General features: G+C 45.9%; 1 long non-coding RNA gene across 1 annotated transcript in view; it reads left to right on the forward strand.

Annotated features, from left to right (window-relative positions):
• The first annotated feature begins 4,567 nt into the window (after positions 1–4,567).
• Positions 4,568–23,448, forward strand: part of LOC140467113 (uncharacterized) — a 29,842-nt gene continuing 10,961 nt past the window's right edge. The window contains exons 1-2 of the long non-coding RNA XR_011955349.1: positions 4,568–4,620; positions 8,462–8,671. This is a non-coding gene — a long non-coding RNA (uncharacterized lncRNA). The remainder of the gene's footprint in view (positions 4,621–8,461; positions 8,672–23,448) is intronic.

Below are 23,448 nucleotides of genomic sequence, written 5' to 3' on the forward strand. Positions count from 1 at the left end.
TCCATCCCTCTTGACGTGGCTGAGTCCCACTGCCAACCATGACCTGCTTCCTGGCTTTGTGTCTGTGTGTTAGACTTTCCAACAAGCCAGCAGCCTGGTGTGAGCCTGGTGTTTCTGACTGAGGGGGCGATGTGCAGCGAGGCAATGCAGGGATGGAGTAAGGCTCAGAGACAGTGAGCGCTCTGACAGGGAGTGAAGATCCCAGATGGATATGCAGCCTGGGGCAGTCCCTGGTTGGGGTGGGGGTGGCAGTGTCCCTGAGCACACCGGGTCCTTACTGCAATGTTATAGTGAGAGTTACTGGAGCAGCCCAAGGGGCAGTATTGAAGGGCAGAGTGGCCTGTAAGTGGGTCAGACATGTGCCAAGAGGGTTCTTAGAGGCTGGCACATGTCAGGTGCCAATATCTGTGGATGTGGGGTGTATGCAGCCAATCCCCATGGAGTGTGCCCTGAGATATTGGTACCCAGTGAGGAACGTGGATGTGGATCAGAGCAAGTAGTGAGCTGGACCCACCAGGTCCCTGCCCTGGTTCCCTTGCTGGGATTTTCTAACATCCTGACTGTTTTGGTGAGTTTGTTAAAGTGGGAGCCTGAATATTAATGACATGACTAGTAGCATTAACAGAATCTTTAACAAGCGTCAATTCCCATTCCTTAGCATTGTGCTGCTAACCAGCAAGAAGCTCATTGTGGCACTTGGGAAGTATATAAAAAATGGAAGAAGATGCTCCCAATATTGAGATGGACCTCAGTGCATTTGTCACTCAATTCTGTCACACGTCCCATGATCAGCCACATCACTCGAACCCCTTGAAGATTCTGCCTGTGTGCAAAAGGAGTAAACGTTGCTTCTGAAATAAGAGGAAAGCTGCCATTTTAATTCCTGCTGTGATGATGTGTTGGTCCCAGTACATTGATATTCGGATCACTGTGCAGCATTTAGCAATCACAGCTGATCTGTTTTCATTGTGTTACCTGATTGGCTGAGGTGGAGAGACCAACTCATTAGCCATGTGTAGAGATCAATTCACTTAAAGAGATAGCGATTGAATTGAAATACATTGCCAGAGATCTGCTTACTGAGATCCCTGGGGACACCCTGCCATTGAAAGGAGACAGGTCACTTGCAATATGTTAAAAGCAGAAAGTGATTACTGTGTGTAACAGCTGCACCAGATGCATTGGGGTCTGACACTGAAGATGTCTATCGTGGGAGGTGTCACAGCACAGTCATTTATCTGATTGATTTACATAATTGAATATAAAGCTTCAAATACAAAAAAAGGTTGTTCAGCCCCTCCACTCTGTGTATACATGCATTAGGAAGGACATAGTTCCAGTTCCCAGTTTGCTGACCTATTTTCTCTCATGTCACAAAAGTGGTTTAACTTTAAAAGTACTTTCAGGTTTGTAAAGTAGTTTGGAAGCTCCTGAGGTATATAAATGCAAACTCTTTCTTTGTCTCATGTTTTTAAAGTTAAAGGCTCAGGATTTCCAGGAAAGTTACAAGTCAAGTCAGAAGAAATTCCCTAAGCTATGAGGCTGAAATCTGTGAACACATGCTTCCCATTGGACAATCCTCCCGCCAGCGTTTCCTTCTCTATCTGAAGCATGTTTGCCCCTTGTTTGGAAACAGACTCTTTCGTAGGTCCTTGTCAGAGAGGTAGACCAAGTGTATCATCACATTGTTGCAGACTATCTCCAAACAACTGTGCAAAGTGAAAGTATAGATCACTGCTGTTTGCAAGGTAATAGCTGCTGATAGCAAATGCTGAGACTGTGTAAACACTAATGTCAGCTGTGCTGCTCTGAACTGCTTGCAAATTCCTCGGACTGGGTCAAAATGTTTCAGCTCCCTTCCTAATGGGGCCGTGGGTGTAATTACATCACATGGACTGCAGCAACTCAAGGAGGGAACTCACTATCTCAGGGCAATTAGGGATGGGCAAGAAACACTGGCCCAGCCAGTGATGCCCACATCATGTGTATGAATAAAAACATCATAGAGAGAGGGGCAGTTCCCAATGATGCAGTGGATTATGTTCACATCAAGATTGTAACCCCGTCTGACTTAGCAACAAAATTGAGCCATGCTCTGTACTGACTGAATGTTGGTGTAATGCCCTGTTACTCAATGCACCCTGAGCTGTCAACAGCCAGCAGCTTCTTTTCAATCCCTTGTTAGAGTATTGTTCCTTTTCCAATACTTCTGCACTGAGTGTGACTGTCATGTTTGACTATTATTGATGCTACACAAAATAAGTACAATATTCCGAGTAACTGAAACCCAAAATTGTTCTGGTTAGGGGTTTGGAGCATTATAACTGCTCTGCTTGAGACATAATAATCAGTGAAGCCAACTGTTAAATTGTTACTGCTAATTCTTACCTTCCTGTACCTTGAGGAGAAAGTGAGGACTGCAGATGCTGGAGATCAGAGCTGAAAATGTGTTGCTGGAAAAGCGCAGCAGGTCAGGCAGCATCCAAGGAGCAGGAGAATCGACATTTCGGGCATGAGCCCTTCTTCAGGAATGAGGAAAGTGTGCCAAGCAGGCTTAGATAAAATGTAGGGAGAAGGGACTTGGGGAGGGGCATTGGAAATGCGATAGGTGGAAGGAGGTCAAGGTGAGGGTGATAGGCCGGAGTGGGGTGAGGGCGGAGAGGTCAGGAAGAAGATTGCAGGTTAGGAAGGCGGTGCTGCGTTTGAGGGATTTGACTGAGACAAGGTGAGGGGAGGGGAAATGAGGAAACTGGAGAAATCTGAGTTCATCCCTTGTAGTTGCAGGGTTCCTAGGCGGAAGATGAGGTGTTCTTCCTCCAACTGTCGTGTTGCAAAGGTCTGGCGATGGACGAGTCCAAGGACCTGCATGTCCTTGGTGGAGTGGGAGGGGGAGTTGAAGTGTTGAGCCACGGGGTGGTTGGGTTGGTTGGTCCAGGTGTCCCAGAGGTGTTCTCTGAAACGTTCCACAAGTAGGCGGCCTGTCTCTCCAATACCTTGCTCAAGTAATCACTCTTCATAGAGAAGGGGTGGGAGGCCAGGAAACCAGAGGAGGTGTAGAGCTGAGCTCAATCTCAGCTCAATCTAGAAGCTACATATCTCCCTTTGTGACCCACCTGCCCAAGCTTAGGGCTGGGGGGGAAGGGGAGAGGAACCTGATCTCAGTTGCCTTTTGCTTACTCAGATTCCCGAAGTTAACCGGAACACATGCTTTCCAATGACGATAAGCTTCTCAACATTGAAGGGAAACCAAACAGGTCCTCTGGATTTCTTTGTGACTCTGTTACACAGCAATCACATTGTGTCTAAGACAATGTTCAAATGTTCATCACGTGATTGCTGATTCCTCAGCAATCTTGCTGTCTTGATCTTTCTCCATCATGATTTTTAAAATTTTATTGATATATTTTCATCTGGTTCATTCCTCTTAACATCCTCACTGAGTTTGGGGTTAGAATTTCTCTCTCTATCTTGAAAACAAACCTATCCTTGAGCCTTATATCTAGTCATCTCTATCTTTGAGCTGATTTTGTCCCTCCACCTTGTTCATGTTCCTGATGTCTGCATTGAGATTATTCACCGTTTGCCTGGCTCCTGAAATAAAAACAAATCAAGTAAAAATTTTGAAAAGTGCAGAAGTCTTGGATAGGATTTAACTTCCTGGAAATGGTCACAATGCAGGTTCCTAATTACCAATGGTTGGATAACGAGCCTATTCATTGAGACCTGTTCATAGTAACGGTTTTAGAGAGCCCGGGTGTCCTTGGAGAAGGAGCACGCGGTGTCCACCGACACCCTGGAGTCGTTCAGGGAGAGGTGGGCGCCGCAGGGAGTGGAGTGCATCATTTCTCCCTCCAACTCTATTTTGATTTGATCCCTACCCTCCCCTTCACTGTTTTGCTCACACAGCATTGCCCTGTGGTTTGAAGGGCAGTGCTTGTCACTGACCACTCGGGTGTCTTTCCTATCTTCCTGGTGGTGAAAATTGAATAAAGATTCGTGCACTTTGTGTCTTTTCACTGTATCTCACACCTGCACACACACACACTATGGGTGCTGGGGAATAAAAATAAGCACTACCGCACTTAGGCGGTAGTGTGGGGGTTAAATATAAAAAAAAACAAAAAAAAAATAAATTGGAGTGTTCCAACTCTATTAAAAGAAAAAGTAACGGTTTTAGTGGTCATTTCCAATCAACCTTCTTACCAAAACATGTCTGAATGCTTCATGGACCCCAGCTGTTACAGAATCTTTATATTTGTGAATTACTCAGGAGAAGATTGATTCCCAAGAGGTACAACTGGTCATTCAATATCTTTCTCTTGCATTTTCCTGCCTCCTTTCCATATGAAGATATGAACTGGTTTATTTTAAATGGGGTTAGCACATTGTTAAAATAACAACACTGCATTAAGGAGGAGGGGTTTAGTTTAGCTGCTGGGCTGAAGAATGCAAAACTGCAACATTTTTTGCCTATGAACCAGTTTGTTCTGAGCTTCTTTCATTCTGTGATGTTAACTGAAGGGTCAAAGGTAAGATCAGTCAGGCAAATCAGGCTACGGCTTAACTCCACACATTGTGAGGATAATAGTTTGGTCAGCCACATCACGCTGATCAACAGAGGTGAGGAATTTGTACCTACTCTTGCTCAAGTCCATTCTTTCCTCCTTGCCCTGCTGTTTGTCAGTGTCTCTGTAGCCTCGTCAGTGCATTTTTCAATTACGTTTGCTTGTCTCCCAGAGTTGGTTGTCTTTGTTTCAGCCACAGAATGATTCAAACTCACTGATCTCTGTAAACGAACTCTCGGCTGAATAACTAGGATGCCTCCCAGAATCCGAAGTAAAACTGATGAATCCTGAAGTTTATACAGACATCTGACACAACAAGGTGTACTGATTTCAGAGTTTGAAAAGATTGCCAGGGAATCATTTCATTCAACAAACAGCTTACCTTTATATGCTGCCCCCTCCCCATATTCTTAGCAAACAGGGGAGTCAAAGGATATCCGGGGGATAGACAGGAAAGTGGAGCTGAGGTTGCAATCAGATTAGCCGTGAACTTATTGAATGGTGGAACAGAGTTGAGGGGCTGAATGGACTACTCATACTCCGAAGTTATCTGTTAGTTTGTTCATTAATTGTTTGTGACAAATGTATTCTGCTCAGTGTTTCATTTTGGAGCCAGGAGTGCTTTTTTCATTGATGACAGATCTCCCATTGCATGGTCCATGGTTAGTGGGTACACTGCTTCATAAAGACAGGAATAGTCTATCATGTGGTGTTCAAATTAATTTCTTGTGAAGGTGGACTGAGTCCTTTTTAAAATGTGAAAACATTCCACAGCTAACTGCTCAGATGTGCAGATTTTACTTTATTAACAGATTGATTAATAAGGCCACAGAAAGTTGGCTTGCACTTGGAGAGAGGGAACTGACACTCAAATTGCAGGATTGTTTGCCTTCTGTAAGAGAAAGAGGCAACTTGTAGAAATGGAAAGTCTGAACTCATCAAACTAATTTGTGTGAAGAGTTTGAAGTGTCCCAGATTTACACTGACCCCAGAACTGTTCATTTTTTACATTTGTATTTAATTCACTTACCTACATTTTGGCAACGTTCTTGGGAAAGTGTCAATCCCTGAGGAGGAATGATCCAACCATTGTTATACAATTAATTTAACAATTCATTTTATCCAGTGTAGAATGAATTGGCTTATGATTAAAAAAAATAACATAAAAGTATAACAAAGTTCATAACATGTTTCATTCTTGGAGCATGTAAAGTGTTCTGGAAGTTTTCATTGGTTGGTTAATATCAACACATGGGTGGGATTGGTAGAGGGAGATGTATAATTGCCATTTCTGAAGACTGCATTTTCTTTATACTGATTAATGGGTACTTCAAATGTAGTGATTCTGGCCTTGACCCAGGTCAGATCAAAGGGTTGAGATTTCTGATCCTGTTTATTATTCTTTAATGTAGATCATTCATCCATCCCACCAACAGACATGGAGAATACAATCAAAAATACATTTATTGTGCAACTGTTGTTTTTGCATAAACAATCATTCATTAAAGTCGTTTTTATTTTCTTTTTAGACTGTTGAAGCTTTAGGGCAAAATTCCAACCAACCCATTTAATCAAAGTCTTGCTGTGAAATCCTACCTTCAATAACTACCCACTCTATAGCCCCAGCCCTCGACTCTGACTATGTGTCAGGTACTTGCTGTACAATTCCCCAAGGGAATTGGCAAAGATTCATTCCACCCAAGTGAACTGTTTATCCCATTCATTGTCAAAATCTTCTTTTCTCCACAGTGCAAATTATTAGATGGAATTGTACCCTTGTTTGTGTAAGATTCTTATTTGCTGATGTATCCTGTTGGATGTGCTGGAAGTCAGGAGCTCTTTCACTTTGGAACTGTCTTGGAACCAGCACAAAGCAGCTTCTGAGTGTTTGGTTATTCAGTAAAAAAATGCTGAAATAGAGGATAGCACGGTGGCTCAGTGGTCAGCACTGCTGCCTCACAGCACCAGGGATATGGGTCCAGCTTCGGGTGGCTGTCTGAGGCTGTCAGTTTGAACTTTCTCCCTGTGTCTGTGTGAGTTTCTTTCTTCAATCCAAAGATGTGCAGGTTAGCTGAATTGGCCCTGGAAAATTGCCCATAGTGCTCAGGGATGTGTTGGTTAGATTCATTAGTCAGGGGTAAATGTAGAGTAATAGGGTAGGGGAATGTGTCTGGGTGGGTCACTCTTCAGAGAGTCGGTGTGGAATTGTTGGGCCGAAGGGCCTGTTTCCACACTGTTGGGATTCTATGAGGGGAAAAGCAGTCTCTCATTCTGGAGAAGTCTTCTTCCTTATTCCTCGATGACATTGAAGTTCAACCCCTTGGTTCTTCACTGCAGTTAACTCTACGACCTCGCGTGAGTTGCTAGTAACGGGTTACCTCGTTGTGGTTCTGTTCACTGAGCTGGGAATTTGTGTTGTAGACGTTTCGTCCCCTGTCTAGGTGACATCCTCAGTGCTTGGGAGCCTCCTGTGAAGTGCTTCTGTGATCTTTCCTCCGGCATTTATAGTGATTTGAATCTGCTGCTTCCAGTTGTCAGTTCTAGCTGAATGTTGCAGTGGTCGGTATATTGGGCCCAGGTCGATGTGCTTATTGATTGAATCTGTGGATGAGTGCCATGCCTCTAGGAATTCCCTGGCTGTTCTCTGTTTGGCTTGTCCTATAATAGTAGTGCTGTCCCAGTCGAATTCATGTTGCTTGTCATCTGCGTGTGTGGCTATTAAGGATAGCTGGTCGTGTCGTTTCGTGGCTAGTTGGTGTTCATGGATGCGGATCGTTAGCTGTCTTCCTGTTTGTCCTATGTAGTGTTTTGTGCAGTCCTTGCATGAGACTTTGTACACTACATTGGTTTTGCTCATGCTGGGTATCGTGTCCTTCGTTCTGGTGAGTTGTTGTCTGAGAGTGGCTGTTGGTTTGTGTGCTGTTATGAGTCCTCGTGGTCGCAGTAGTCTGGCTGTCAGTTTGGAAATGCTCTTGATGTATGGTAGTGTGGCTAGTCCTTTGGGTTGCGGCATGTCCTCGGACAACGGAATGAGGACATGCCACAACCCAAAGGACTAGCCACACTACCATACATCAAGAGCATTTCCAAACTGACAGCCAGACTACTGCGACCACGAGGACTCATAACAGCACACAAACCAACAGCCACTCTCAGACAACTCACCAGGATGAAGGACCCGATACCCAGCATGAGCAAAACCAATGTAGTGTACAAAATCCCATGCAAGGACTGCACAAAACACTACATAAGACAAACAGGAAGACAGCTAACGATCCGCATCCATGAACACCAACTAGCCACGGAACGACACGACCAGCTATCCTTAGTAGCCACACACGCAGATGACAAGCAACATGAGTTCGATTGGGACAACACTACTATTATAGGACAAGCCAAACAGAGAACAGCCAGGGAATTCCTAGAGGCATGGCACTCATCCACAGATTCAATCAATAAGCACATCGACCTGGGCCCAATATACCAGCCACTGCAGCAGACAGCTGGAACTGACAACCGGAAGCGGCAGATTCAAACCACTATAAATGCCGGAGGAAAGATCACAGAAGCGCTTTACAGGAGGCTCCCAAGCACTGAGGATGTCACCTAGACAGGGGACAAAACGTCTGCAACACAAATTCCCAGCTCAGTGAACAGAACCACAACAACAAGCACCCGAGCTACAAATCTTCTCACAAACTTTGAACGGGTTACCTTGGTACTGTCGATTCATCCAGCATCAAGCACTCCTACTACAGCCTCTGCATTGAGATAAAATTAAGCAAGGAATCTCATGGATTCTAAATTGATCCTTCAAAATAAACATTTGGCCTCATGACGACTGTAATTGCTATTGAATGATATTCAAACCCATCGGATTCACTTATCTCTTTTAGGGAAGGAAACGTGCCATCTTTCCATGGTCTGGCCTACATATCACTCCAAAACCACAACAACATGGTTGACTCTAAACTGCCCTCTGGTTGATCACAGATGGGAAATAAATACTGGGCTAGCCAGTGAGTGAAAAAGAAAATCTCACTCTGTGCTTCAAAGCTATGCCAACGCAACATTCACTGCCTGTGAACGCAAATGTTCTCATTGAGGTAAACCTTTTTTATATTAGCACTTGAGAAATGTAACATTTACTTATTTAAATCCTATCCTTTGACCCTCTCTGTATACTGAGTGGTGCCATGTCTCAATAAAGTATTTTGATTGCAGCAGGTAACTACAATAAACATTTTAAGTCTCAGTGCCTACAAGTGAGGGTAAAAGATCCTTCTTATCACTCCTTTCCATATCTTTAATCTCCAGTATCTAGCCTACTACAAAATATAGATGAGATAAATAAGCGTACACCCAAGTAGCTAGCAATATCGATCTGATTTGGGCTGGTTTGGGAGCAGTGCTGTCAACAACTAGATTAGAAGAATGTAATTTACTGCGAATCTCAGTGCATGGTGATTAAAATCTCACTGTTAAAGTACTGACAACTAATGGCCCTCTTGCTATTACAAATGCATTGCTCAGGATCTTTAATGCCTTGAACTGTATGCAGGATGCATTATGCTCACATGCTGTGCACATCTTCCTCACTTACTGCTTCAAAAGCTAAACACTTGTGGTGTCAGTCTTACAGCTCACACAATATCTTTCCCCAATCTCTTTGCATTTCAGGATTGCGATTCATTGGAAAATACTGTAGAGGTATTCACTTCATAATTGAGAAAAAGGACTTGTATTTGTATAGCACCTTTCACAATCCCAACACAGCACTTTACTGCCAGTGGAGAACCTGTAAAGAGTGGCCACTGATGTAATGTAGGAAACATGATGATCATTTCCACAGTCTGGTGATAACAGATAGCAAGCCCTTGTTAATGCTGATTGAGGGATAATGATCCTAGGAATGCAGGGAGAACTTCAATGCTCCTCTTCCCAAAGTTAAAAAATCACACAACACCAGGTTATTGTCCAACAGGTTTATTCGGAAGCACTAGCTTTCAGAGTGCTGCTCCTTCATCAGGTGGTGAAGGAGCAGCGCTCCAAAAACGAGTGCTTCCAACTAAACCTGTGGGACTATAATCTGGTGTTGTGTGATCTTTAACTTTGTACAGGATTAGTGGTGCTGGAAGAGCACAGCAGTTCAGGCAGCATCCAACGAGCAGCGAAATCGACGTTTCGGGCAAAAGCCCTTCATCAGGAACTTTGTACACCCCAGTCCAACACCGGCATCTCCAAATCACCTCTTCCCAATATCATTCACAGAGACTACAGAAGTTAGATAGAAGTTTAGTTTAGTACTTTATCTGAAAAATGCAACATCTAAAACTGCAACGCTCAGTAAGGACTGCACAAGGAGTGTCGGTTTGGAATGTTTACTTAAACCTCTGGAGTGAGACTAGAACTTGCAAACTTTTGCCTTGATTGATCGTCTGAGCTACAGTTCAGAACACGTCCAGATTTCATCAATTTTAAGCTGTACCTGTGATTAGCTGGCCTTGAGATTCTCTGTGTGAAATCCTGTTTACACACTGCCCTAGGTGTGGAAGTGCAAACATTGAAATATTTACTAAAATAGTTTAAAGAAAGGAAAGGGTGAAATTCAACTGAGGCTCACACACCAATTGGATAATAGGATCAAGCTGATTTGGAAAACAATAGCAATTAGCTGTTTAATGCGCAGATATTCCATGTCATGCCTTCAATAGTATTACAACCTTGGAAATTCATCTTCCTTTACAAATCTCTCATTGTCTTCATCTATCACTATCTCTGTAACTGTCTCCAGCCCTAACACACATCCTTATCTCTGTAATCTCCTTCAGCCACTGCACCTATATACACCATATAAAGGAATTAGATGGGAATGTAGATGGGTGGATTAATACATTTGCAGATGATACAAAGATCAGAGAAAGTTGTGGGTAGTGTAGAAGGCTGTCAAAGGATACATTAGGATATAGATCAGTTCCACATATGGGTGGAGAAATGGCAGATGGAGCTTAATCTGGGTATGTGTGAGGTTCTGCACTTTTTGAAGTCAAATATTAAGGCAAAACATACAGTTAATGGCAGGGCCCTGAACAGCATGGACAGAGGGATCTTGGGGTTCAAGTCCATAGCTTCCTGAAAGTGGCCACACAGGTAGATAGGGTGGTAAAGAAGGAATATGGCAGACTTACCTTTATTGCTCAGGGAATTGAGTATAAGAATCAGGATGTCATGTTGCAGCTCTATAAGACTTTGGTTAGGCCACACTTAGAGTATTGTATTCAATTTTGGTTGCAGGAAGGATATGGAGGCTTTGGAGAGGGTGCAGAAGAGGTTGACCAGGATGCTGCCTGGATTAGAGGGTATGGGCTATAAGGAGAGGCTAGAAAATCTCAGGGTGGTTTTTATTGAGCAGCGGGGGCTGAGGGGAGACTTGATAGAAGTCTATAAAATTTTGAAATGCACAGATAGGGTTGACAGCCAGAGTTGAAATGTCTAATACTACAGGCATGCATTGAAGATGAGAGAGATGAGAGAGGTTTAAAGGAGATGTGAGGGGCAAGTTGTTTACACAGAGAGTGGTCGGGGTCTGGAACATTACCAGGGGTGGTGGTTGCTGCAGATATGATCGGGGCATTTAAGGGATTTTTAGATAAACACATGAATAAATATGGAGTGGAGGGATATGGACCAAGGACAGGCTGAAGGGATTAGTTTAATATGGAGTCATGGTTGGCACGTCATGGGCCAAAGGGGCCGAAGAGCCCATTCCTGTGCTGTATTGTTCAATATTCTGTGTACCCCTCCCTATCCCCATCAACCCTTCCAGCCCCTACACCCCTCCCTATCTCTGTAACCCCCTCCAACCCCTACAACCCCTCCCTGTCTCTTAACCTCCTCCAGTCCCTACACCCCCTCCCTATCTCTGTAAACTTCTCCAGCCCTTACACCCCTCGCTATCTCTGTAACCCCCTCCAGCCCTTACACCCCCTCCCTATCTCTGTCTTCCCCTCCAGTACCTACACTCCCCTCCCTATCTCTGTAACCTCCTCCAACCCCTACACCCCTCGCTATCTCTGTAACCTCCTCCAGCCCCTACACCCCCTCCCTAATTCTGTAGCTTCCTCCAGCTCCTACACCCCCTCCCTATCTGTGTAACCACCTCTAGCCCCTACACCCCCTCCTTATTTCTGTAAGCCCCTGCAGCCCCTAGACCCCTCCCAATCTCTGTAACCTTCTCCAGCCCCTAACCCCCCCAATCTCTGTAACCTCCACCAGCCCCTGGCCCCCTCCCTATCTCGGATCTCCTCCAGCTCCTACACCTCCACATCATCTCTTTAACAGCATTACACTGTCAGAGGGTCAGTCCTGAGGGAGCGCTGTGTTATTGGAGGGTCAGTCCTGAGGGAGCCCTGTGTTATTGGAGGGTCAGTACTGAGGGAGCCCTGTGTTATTGGAGGGTCAGCACTGAGGGAGCCCTGTGTTATTGGAGGGTCAGTACTGAGGGAGCCCTGTGTTATTGGAGGGTCAGCACTGAGGGAGCCCTGTGTTATTGGAGGGTCAGCACTGAGGGAGCCCTGTGTTATTGGAGGGTCAGTCCTGAGGGGGCTCTGTGTTATTGGAGAGTCAGTCCTGAGGGGGCTCTGTGTTATTGGAGGGTCAGCACTGAGGGGGCCCTGTGTTATTGGAGGGTCAGTCCTGAGGGGGCTCTGTGTTATTGGAGGGTCAGCACTGAGGGGGCCCTGTGTTATTGGAGGGTCAGTCCTGAGGGAGCTCTGTGTTATCGGAGGATCAGTACTGAGGGAGCCCTGTGTTATTGGAGGGTCAGTACTGAGGCAGCCCCGTGTTATTGGAGGGTCAGTACTGAGGGAGCCCTGTGTTGTTGGAGGGTCAGCACTGAGGGAGCTCTGTGTTATTGGAGGGTCAGTACTGAGGGAGCTCTGTGTTATTGGAGGGTCAGTACTGAGGGAGCCCTGTGTTATTGGAGGGTCAGTACTGAGGGAGCCCTGTGTTATTGGAGGGTCAGTACTGAGGGAGCTCTGTGTTATTGGAGGGTCAGTACTGAGGGAGCCCTGTGTTATTGGAGGGTCAGTCCTGAGGGAGCCCTGTGTTATTGGAGGGTCAGTCCTGAGGGAGCTCTGTGTTATCGGAGGGTCAGTCCTGAGGGAGCCCTGTGTTATTGGAGGGTCAGTACTGAGGGAGCTCTGTGTTATTGGAGGGTCAGCACTGAGGGAGCCCTGTGTTATTGGAGGGTCAGTACTGAGGGAGCCCTGTGTTATTGGAGGGTCAGTACTGAGGGAGCTCTGTGTTATTGGAGGGTCAGCACTGAGGGAACCCTGTGTTATTGGAGGGTCAGTACTGAGGGAGCCCTGCACTGTTGGAGGGTCAGTACTGAGGGGGCTCTGTGTTATTGGAGGGTCAGTCCTGAGGGAGCCCTGTGTTATTGGAGGGTCAGTACTGAGGGAGCCCTGTGTTATTGGAGAGTCAGTACTGAGGGGGCTCTGTGTTATCGGAGGATCAGTACTGAGGGAGCCCTGTGTTATTGGAGGGTCAGTCCTGAGGGAGCCCTGTGTTATTGGAGGGTCAGTACTGAGGGAGCCCTGTGTTATTGGAGGGTCAGTCCTGAGGGAGCCCTGTGTTATCGGAGGGTCAGTACTGAGGGAGCTCTGTGTTATTGGAGGGTCAGCACTGAGGGAGCCCTGTGTTATTGGAGGGTCAGTACTGAGGGAGCCCTGTGTTATTGGAGGGTCAGTACTGAGGGAGCTCTGTGTTATTGGAGGGTCAGTACTGAGGGAGCTCTGTGTTATTGGAGGGTCAACACTGAGGGAGCCCTGTGTTATTGGAGGGTCAGTACTGAGGGAGCCCTGTGTTATTGGAGGGTCAGTACTGAGGGAGCTCTGTGTTATTGGAGGGTCAGCACTGAGGGAGCCCTGTGTTATTGGAGGGTCAGTACTGAGGGAGCCCTGCACTGTTGGAGGGTCAGTACTGAGGGGGCTCTGTGTTATTGGAGGGTCAGTCCTGAGGGAGCCCTGTGTTATTGGAGGGTCAGTACTGAGGGAGCCCTGTGTTATTGGAGGGTCAGTACTGAGGGAGCCCTGTGTTATTGGAGGGTCAGTACTGAGGGAGCCCTGTGTTATTGGAGAGTCAGTACTGAGGGGGCTCTGTGTTATCGGAGGATCAGTCCTGAGGGAGCCCTGTGTTATCGGAGGGTCAGTCCTGAGGGAGCCCTGTGTTATTGGAGGGTCAGTACTGAGGGAGCCCTGTGTTATTGGAGGGTCAGTACTGAGGGAGCCCTGTGTTATTGGAGGGTCAGTCCTGAGGGAGCCCTGTGTTATTGGAGGGTCAGTCCTGAGGGAGCCCTGTGTTATTGGAGGGTCAGTACTGAGGGAGCCCTGTGTTATTGGAGGGTCAGCACTGAGGGAGCCCTGTGTTATTGGAGGGTCAGTACTGAGGGAGCCCTGTGTTATTGGAGGGTCAGCACTGAGGGAGCCCTGTGTTATTGGAGGGTCAGCACTGAGGGAGCCCTGTGTTATTGGAGGGTCAGTCCTGAGGGGGCTCTGTGTTATTGGAGAGTCAGTCCTGAGGGGGCTCTGTGTTATTGGAGGGTCAGCACTGAGGGGGCCCTGTGTTATTGGAGGGTCAGTCCTGAGGGGGCTCTGTGTTATTGGAGGGTCAGCACTGAGGGGGCCCTGTGTTATTGGAGGGTCAGTCCTGAGGGAGCTCTGTGTTATCGGAGGATCAGTACTGAGGGAGCCCTGTGTTATTGGAGGGTCAGTACTGAGGCAGCCCCGTGTTATTGGAGGGTCAGTACTGAGGGAGCCCTGTGTTGTTGGAGGGTCAGCACTGAGGGAGCTCTGTGTTATTGGAGGGTCAGTACTGAGGGAGCTCTGTGTTATTGGAGGGTCAGTACTGAGGGAGCCCTGTGTTATTGGAGGGTCAGTACTGAGGGAGCCCTGTGTTATTGGAGGGTCAGTACTGAGGGAGCTCTGTGTTATTGGAGGGTCAGTACTGAGGGAGCCCTGTGTTATTGGAGGGTCAGTCCTGAGGGAGCCCTGTGTTATTGGAGGGTCAGTCCTGAGGGAGCTCTGTGTTATCGGAGGGTCAGTCCTGAGGGAGCCCTGTGTTATTGGAGGGTCAGTACTGAGGGAGCTCTGTGTTATTGGAGGGTCAGCACTGAGGGAGCCCTGTGTTATTGGAGGGTCAGTACTGAGGGAGCCCTGTGTTATTGGAGGGTCAGTACTGAGGGAGCTCTGTGTTATTGGAGGGTCAGCACTGAGGGAACCCTGTGTTATTGGAGGGTCAGTACTGAGGGAGCCCTGCACTGTTGGAGGGTCAGTACTGAGGGGGCTCTGTGTTATTGGAGGGTCAGTCCTGAGGGAGCCCTGTGTTATTGGAGGGTCAGTACTGAGGGAGCCCTGTGTTATTGGAGAGTCAGTACTGAGGGGGCTCTGTGTTATCGGAGGATCAGTACTGAGGGAGCCCTGTGTTATTGGAGGGTCAGTCCTGAGGGAGCCCTGTGTTATTGGAGGGTCAGTACTGAGGGAGCCCTGTGTTATTGGAGGGTCAGTCCTGAGGGAGCCCTGTGTTATCGGAGGGTCAGTACTGAGGGAGCTCTGTGTTATTGGAGGGTCAGCACTGAGGGAGCCCTGTGTTATTGGAGGGTCAGTACTGAGGGAGCCCTGTGTTATTGGAGGGTCAGTACTGAGGGAGCTCTGTGTTATTGGAGGGTCAGTACTGAGGGAGCTCTGTGTTATTGGAGGGTCAACACTGAGGGAGCCCTGTGTTATTGGAGGGTCAGTACTGAGGGAGCCCTGTGTTATTGGAGGGTCAGTACTGAGGGAGCTCTGTGTTATTGGAGGGTCAGCACTGAGGGAGCCCTGTGTTATTGGAGGGTCAGTACTGAGGGAGCCCTGCACTGTTGGAGGGTCAGTACTGAGGGGGCTCTGTGTTATTGGAGGGTCAGTCCTGAGGGAGCCCTGTGTTATTGGAGGGTCAGTACTGAGGGAGCCCTGTGTTATTGGAGGGTCAGTACTGAGGGAGCCCTGTGTTATTGGAGAGTCAGTACTGAGGGGGCTCTGTGTTATCGGAGGATCAGTACTGAGGGAGCCCTGTGTTATTGGAGGGTCAGTACTGAGGGGGCGCTGTGTTATTGGAGGGTCAGTACTGAGGGAGCACTGCACTGTTGGATGGTCAGTACTGAGGGAGTCCTGTGTTATTGGAGGGTCAGTACTGAAGGTGCACTGCACTGATGAGGGTCAGTACTGAGGGAGCACTGCACTGTTGGAGGGTCAGTACTGAGGGAGCACTGCACTGTTGGAGGGTCAGTACTGAGAGAGCTCTGTGTTATTGGAGGGTCGGTACTGAGGGAGCCCTGTGTTATTGGAGGGTCGGTACTGAGGGAGCCCTGTGTTATTGGAGAGTCAGTACTGAGGGAGCCCTGTGTTATTGGAGGGTCAGTACTGAGGGGGCGCTGTGCTGTTGGTGGGTCAGTACTGAAGGTGCACTGCACTGTTGGAGGGTCAGTGCTGAGGGAGTGCCACATTGTCAGAGGATTACTGCGGAGGAAGCGCTGTGCTGTTGGAGGGTCAGTACTGAGGGATTGCCACACTGTCAGAGGGTCAGTATTGAGAGAGTACCGCACTGTCGGAGGGTCAGTGATGAGGGAGTGCCGCACTGTTTTGGGTCAGGGCTGAGGGAGTGCTGCACTGTCAGAGGGTCAGTGCTGAGGGAGTGCCGCACTGTCGGAGGGTCAGTACTGTGGAAGGACTGGACATGTCTTAATACTGGGCGAAAGATACTGGAGATCAGAGTCAAGATTAGAGTGGTGCTGGAAAAACACAGTAGGTCAGGCAGCATCCGAGGTGCAGGAAAATTGACATTTTAGGCAGGAGCCTTTCATCAGAAATGAGGCAGGGAGCATCCGAGGTGGAGAGATAAATGGGAGCGGGATGGGGCTGAGGGGAAGGTAGCTAAGAGTACAATAGGTGAATGAAGGTAGGGATGAAGGTGATAGGTCAGAGGGGAGGGTGGAGTAGGACAGGTCATGAGGATGGTGCTGAGCTGGAAGTTAGGAACTGAGGTGAGGTGGGGGAAGGGGAAATGAGGAAACAGGTGGAGTCCACATTGATGCCCTGGGGTTGGAATATTCTGAGGTGGAAGATGAGGCGTTCTTCTGACAGACATCAGGTGGTGAGGGAGCAGCGGTGGATGAGGCCTAGGACCTGTATGTCCTCGGCAGAGTGGGAGGGGAGATTAAATGTTTGGCCAAGAGGCGGTGGAGTTTTTTGGTGTGGGTGTCCTGGAGATGTACTGTTCTGTTGGAGTATCCATTCTGTGATGAATGTTGAGTTGAAGCCACTCAGCCCATCATTAATGTCAGAAGGGAAGCTGCTGATGCTCCACCCTTCCCAATGATTATTGCCCTCGTTACCAAAGCCACTCACACAGATTTATTCCTCATTTATTACTGTTTGAACAATCTCATTGAGTGTCAGATAGCAGAACCTGAAAACAATTCTCTGTGTGAACAGCATTTCGAGTGTTTTATTCAGGATAAGAAACTTAAAAAAACACTCTTTGTTTTCGTTAAAACTTGTATTGAAAACCTCAATAGTTTGAATACATCCTCAAGTTTCTCAGCAAATCATCAGGTTTCTCTTTATCGATGGCTACATTTGAGGGTGAAATCAATAGATTGTCCAACTCCAGTAGAATCCAGGAAGATGGTGATTGGTTGGCAAGATGAATTGAGATTAAAAATGAACCATAAGCTTATCAAAAAAGTGTAGCCTGTTGAAGGGCTGAGCAATGAGATCTCTCCCCGAGACCTATCCTGCTCTCTGCCATTTGTTACATTTTTATTTCAACATCTATTTTTTAGGACAACGGAGTAATATCAATTGCTTATTTGGAGAGAAAGATGTTTTCATCAAATTTTTCAGATAAACATTTTCAAAGATTTGTTGGGGAAAATATGGAAAGCACAAAGTGAGAAGGAGTGAATTGATCCCTTGTGCAATTCTCACCGACGCAATATCTTCACCAAAGGAAAGGGTCACCCTTGATTCCTCATTTCTGATGAATTGTTGTGGGTGGAAGCTCCCAGTTAGCAATGACTAGCCTGGAGCTCTGGCCCAACGCTCAAATATGTGCTGCCACTTTAAATCATCAAAATGTTTTTATGGTGGTCTGAGCATAACCAGCTGAATTTTGAGGAAACTTTGAGGCCTGAATGCTCTGGGGAAGACCATCATGGAGGATTGCACCCCTTTTTAATTGAAAGACTCTGTGAATGAAACACTATTGTCCCCACCCCTGTCCGGGTCACATTGAAAAAACATTGAGCAAACTCTCACAATCTCCTCAACTCTATCCCAATCGATGTCACATGGGTTGGTTTTACAAAATTATTGTCCCAGAGTATCTCATTGTGAACGCCTACCAAATCATTGTAATTGAATTTAAATGTCATCATGTGTAACCATTCTTCCTGGTCTGTCATGATCAGGTGATGGACAATCCACATTTTGGGCACAAGCCCTTCATCAGGAAACAGCGATTCTCCTGTTCCTCGGATGCTGCCTGACCTACTGTGCTTTCCCAGGAACACATTTTTTGACTCTGACTCTCCAGCATCTGCAGACCCCACTTTCTCATAGTCAGGTCATCTCTACCAAAAGGAATCAGTCTGACAAGCCCTTCAATGAACTCACAGTTCAGACCAGATTTTAGCCTGTGACACAGAAAATGGTGTTAGAAGTGGAGCTGGGACTGAGTGTTGAAGAATAAAGCGCAGCTACTAACAGAGAGTGATATAGAAATACTTCACGCTGTGACATCTGCTTCCCGAAACTGATAGAAACGAAAAATGAACAAAGAAACATACTGCAATTGGAACACTGGGCAGGAACCAATGGCTGTAATTTCCCCTGTCCCAGTTCCAGTCAAAATGAGGTAGTATGAAGCAAAACAGTTTTCCCACATATAATAGCAAAATTCTGAAATGGTGACAAATCAGTATAAGAAGCCAGAGCAGTTAGAGTAGTTATTTACTTATTACTGTTTGGGAGAAACTGTTTAGACCACAACTCTTTTTATGTTTCTATATTTTTGATTGTGGACTGAAAGGGAAAAATGAATGTTTTAAAAAGAAAGATTGCGAAAGGGATTGCTGCACTTTTTAACAAGGGGTTGCCAACACTGATTGTAAATGTTGTATACTGCTGTTCATTCAAGCAATGGGGGAGGTTTCCTTGCAGTGAGCGGGGGGCAGGGAAGGTGAACAAAATGGGATTTGGCTGGCAACAAGTGGCTGATTGATACATGAACTGATAACCCATTGTCGATGACAAAGGCCTTCTGCCTGCCAACAACTATGTGATTGGCCCCTAGGAATCTGAACAGCTGCCAGAGCTATTGACAACTCCAGAGATCAACACAATAGACAGCGCGATGGAATAGATGCTATTGTGCATAATCAGCTGGGTTATGAACACAGACTCAATGGTGTAGTGATTGTACTGAGGTCAGCCAGGTAGACGTCATAGAATATGAATTCCCTGATTGGGGCTGTTAACCTGGCCCAATCAGGAAGCCCAGGCTGACAGATAGAAACAGGAGTGTCAGAGATTCTGTTCACTCTGAGAGCTGGCTCTGAGGAATCTTTATCATTGTCAAGGACTCTCCATGTATAAATAAAGAGTAATTTGGTGACCGGATACTGGCCTCTGTGGAATTAGTTAAAATGAAAGGAGCTGGTTTTCTTTATTGTTGACCACAATCAGAATATAGTATAACTTTTCAGAAGAGCTGACCAGATGAACCTGAAGATGAACAAGTAAACATTGCAATTCAAGATGCCTGATGTCAATTACATGAGCCATGTACTGACAACAAGATCCTGAAAGGTGGGTGCTATAGCAATGATGCAGCAACCAATAGGAATAAAGGCAGTGCAGCGATTTATTCAATTTGTTAACTATTTAGCAACATTCTTATCCAATTTTCCATTGGCATGCAGACCATGTGGCCAGCTCATGTGACCTCTATCCTGAGGCCCACCCACTGGTGGCAGCCATCTTTTAAGCATTTTAATAGAAGTGATACTAACCAGACCTCTGCCTTGTGAGACTCCAGGAGCATCCCCTTTGTTCTGGAGTCTATGCAGTCATTTTAGGATTTCCAGCCCAAATTAATTTTCATGTACAGCCAATGCTGTATAGTGATCAGGATTACCATTTGTCTGATATTCACCTTCAATATCAAAATAATAGAAAATAAAAAAAGTTTTTTCTAAATCTTTGATGTTTAATCATGTTAATAAGGGGAACATTTAGCACAAAATCTGTTTGTTTTAACTAGTTAATGTGAGGAAGCTGAAGAAACCAAACTCCAGAGTCTGTTTGGTGTACCCAGGGTCATACCGAGGGCTGTGTGACTATGCTGAGTGTTGTATTGTGTTATAGTTTGGGGAGTGGGAGAAGGTACAAGGCTGAAGTTATTACACTACATCTTTTTGGAAGGAGTGCAGATTTATATTTTTAGAAAACAACTTAAGGGACAAAGGGCTTATATTTCAGTGAACATGAAAATTGAAAAGAGTAAATAACCAGAAATTTCTGTTCATCATGTGAGGGTATTTTTCTCTGCCTGAGTTGTTACTCTCCAATAACAGACCAACACAAAGACATCTGTTGTAGAAAAGAGTGACAAGATATTTTTGTGAATGTTCCCAACAACAAATTCTAGGCTGGAGATCCCAAGAAGGAATGAAAAATCATCACTCAACTAAGGTCTAAAAAGATTGTAAGAGGAAGCATATTTTGAGGAAGGTGCAGGTAGGTTTCTGTAGCTGTCGAGCCCGAGCAATCAATGATTCAGAGTCAAAGTCGATTAAATAAGTGTACGGAAGGAATCTTTCAATACTGGAAACAAATACTTTGAAATGGAAAAGAAAACTAATTTCTAGAACCTTCCCCACACCTCCCACCTCATTAGGGTTTCAGTTCTGGGCAGTGGCTCCAAGCCTGAACCTCCTGCCTCAGCAGAGATCCTTCCAGGGTTAAAAGGCCACTTCCTGTTTGGGCTGCATTAACTTAAGCTCCAGACGGAGAGAGTGGGGTGCCATCTGGGCTCCTGTCCCTCGATCTGTACAGTCAAGGGACTGAATACAGATCAGGGTCAACTGCTGACAGATTGTTCCATCATCTCCACTCATCCTGGGAGTCCAGAAAGTTCTGGCCAGGATTAGGGTCAGGCTCAGGTTTAGGGTTAGGTTTGGGGCCAGAGTCACAGTTAGGGTCAGGTTTAAGGTTAAGGTTAAAGTTAGGGTTTGAGTCAGGGTCAGTGAGTTAGGGTTAGTATTTGGGTTAGAGTTAGAACCAGGATCAGGGTTAGGGTGAGGGTCAGCATTAAGGTCAGGATTAGAGTTAGGTTCAGGGTTAAAGTTAGGGTTAAGGTTAAGATTGGAGTTAAGATTAGGGTCAGGGTTAGAATTATGGTGAGGGGAAGGGTATTGGTTAGGATTAGGGTCAGGGTAAGAGTTAAAGTTAGGTTTAGGGTTAGCATTAAGGTCTGAATTTGGGCTCAAGTTCAGGTTATGATCAGGGTAAGGGTTCAGGTCAGGGTTAGGGTTAGGCTGGGGTTACAGTCAGGTCCTGGTTAGGGTTAAGGCCTGGTTTAGGAGGAAGGTGTGACCACAGTCTCTGCCCAGGCGAGTGGGGGAGCTGCTTCTAATTGGCTAACACCTCCCTAGAGCTCAGGACCTCCTTGATTGGGGTCCTAATGCCCTCAAAATCTTTGTTGGTCACCATCTTGATGCCTGATTGCTAGAATGTCCTGTGGATTTTGTGATACCGATAGGATGGGTGTTTCTGTCCTCTAAATCTTCTGCTTTAGGGCTTTGCAAAGTTTGAGCATTTTGGATATCAGGAGTATGAATGAATTACAGTGGAATCTGTTGAACTCAAACACAATGAGAGGGGAATATTGGGAGGTGCAGTGGTGATTCCTATAAAATGGGACAAGAAGTATATTGTAAGTCATTTTTACGACAGTTTGATAACCATTTGGTTAACTTAATCCAAATATAAAAGCCACATGAGTGTTCTAAATAAATCACAGACTAACACCTCACTCTGCTGAATCCCAGATGTGTAGCTTAAATGAGCTGGCAACATACAGCACTTTATCAAGATTCTCCTAAACCCCGTTAGACTAAACAGTTGTGACTTGGCTGGAAACTGCTGCTCGATTCCAGATGCAGGTCTGTTTCAGAGGCCAGTCTAATTGGAGTGACAGGCAAAGACAGTCTTTCAGCAAGGCTGTAATTCAAGGATGACCATGCTTTAAACATTGATGCTCTGCTTCATCGCACACTCGATCTGAACCAGAAATTCCCGGGTACCTTTCAACTCAACTTTCAGCAACTCTGCCCTGAGGAGTTACCCAAAGGAAGTTCTGTGACTCTCGGAACTCATTGCTAACTGCTGTTGCTGAATCTGGCTCTCAGTTTCTCCAACTAGCATGCTGCTCTCCTCCTTTGTGTTGCTCTCCTGGTACTGTTTACCATTAAATCCCTCTCTTAAGGAGCAATACTGTCTAAAAATAAACGTCAGCATAAAGACTTACATTGGCTGTAGGTCAGGACGTAGAATCAGGAATGTGACACATTGGATGATTCCTAATACATCCAAGTCCTTGCTGTGTAATATGAACAACTGGGGTCCAAGTACTGACCCCAGCGCTAACCCCATTCATCACCTTTGGACGTGAGGAGGTAGTGACAGGGCTTCTTCACAAGGAGCTTGTGATCAGCCGAATGGAAGGTGAACTTTGAGTTCCACTCCTGGGAACTGTAGTTGGCTGTATTGCAGTACTGTGAGAGTATTGCCTTATTGGGGATGGTAATGCCATGTTTTAGTCGATATGTTGAACTGAGGCCTGTATAACACTCTCAGCCAGATAGAGAAGATCCCACAGAAGTATTGGCAGAACAAAAGATTTCTCCTGATGCCTGGACAATACTTTAACTTCAAACAACACCACTAAAATCAAATTTATCTGCTCATTGTTGTTTGCCAGATTGCTACCTGCTGTATTTCCCATACTACAACAGGAATAACTGCTCCCTGTTTTATGGGGGCGAAAGGAATTTGCAAAAACATTGAATTTAAAAAAACCCAAAGAACTGCAGATGCTGGAAACATCTTATTTCTGAAGAAGGGTCGCAAGACCTGAAATGGTAATCTGGTTTCTCTCCACAAATGCTACCAGAGTTGCTGAGCTTTTGTTTGTTAGGAGGTCATACAGACAGTCAAACTCCACTGCATGCCCATAGCAATGCCCTGACCAATCAGAATCAACCTGCCTGGTTTGGAAATTAAGATTAACAGTTAACTGTTCTTGCTGCATCTCTAGCCAATGGTGGTCCACTCAATCAGCATCTTCTTCTCATGCTGTATAAATGGGACTCTCTTTTATCCAATTAGGTTCTTGTATTATTGTTCTGATGAGTACAAGACAAAAAGTTTCACTTTCTTGTCTCCTTTTAGCAATGTTTAAGTTCTGTATTAACATGTACATGTTTACAACAGTGATTAGACATTTCATTGACTGTAAGTTACTCTTTGCAGAGAGAGACTAACTTCCATTTAACGTGAAAAAATGTCATTCAGTTTTCAAAATTATCCAAAGAATTATCCAGAGAACAGTTAAATGCATGGCTACAGGGATGGTGCAGGAGGGAGGGATTCCGGTATTTGGATAACTGGGGTTCTTTCTGGGGAAGGTGGGACCTCTATAAACAGGATGGTCTACACCTGAACCTGAGGGGCACCAGTATCCTTGGGGGGAGGTTTGCTAGTGCTCTTGGGGGGGGGGTTAAACT

Source organism: Chiloscyllium punctatum, chromosome 45, assembly GCF_047496795.1.
Source record: "Chiloscyllium punctatum isolate Juve2018m chromosome 45, sChiPun1.3, whole genome shotgun sequence".
In the NCBI taxonomy this organism is placed as follows: Eukaryota; Metazoa; Chordata; class Chondrichthyes; order Orectolobiformes; family Hemiscylliidae; genus Chiloscyllium; species Chiloscyllium punctatum.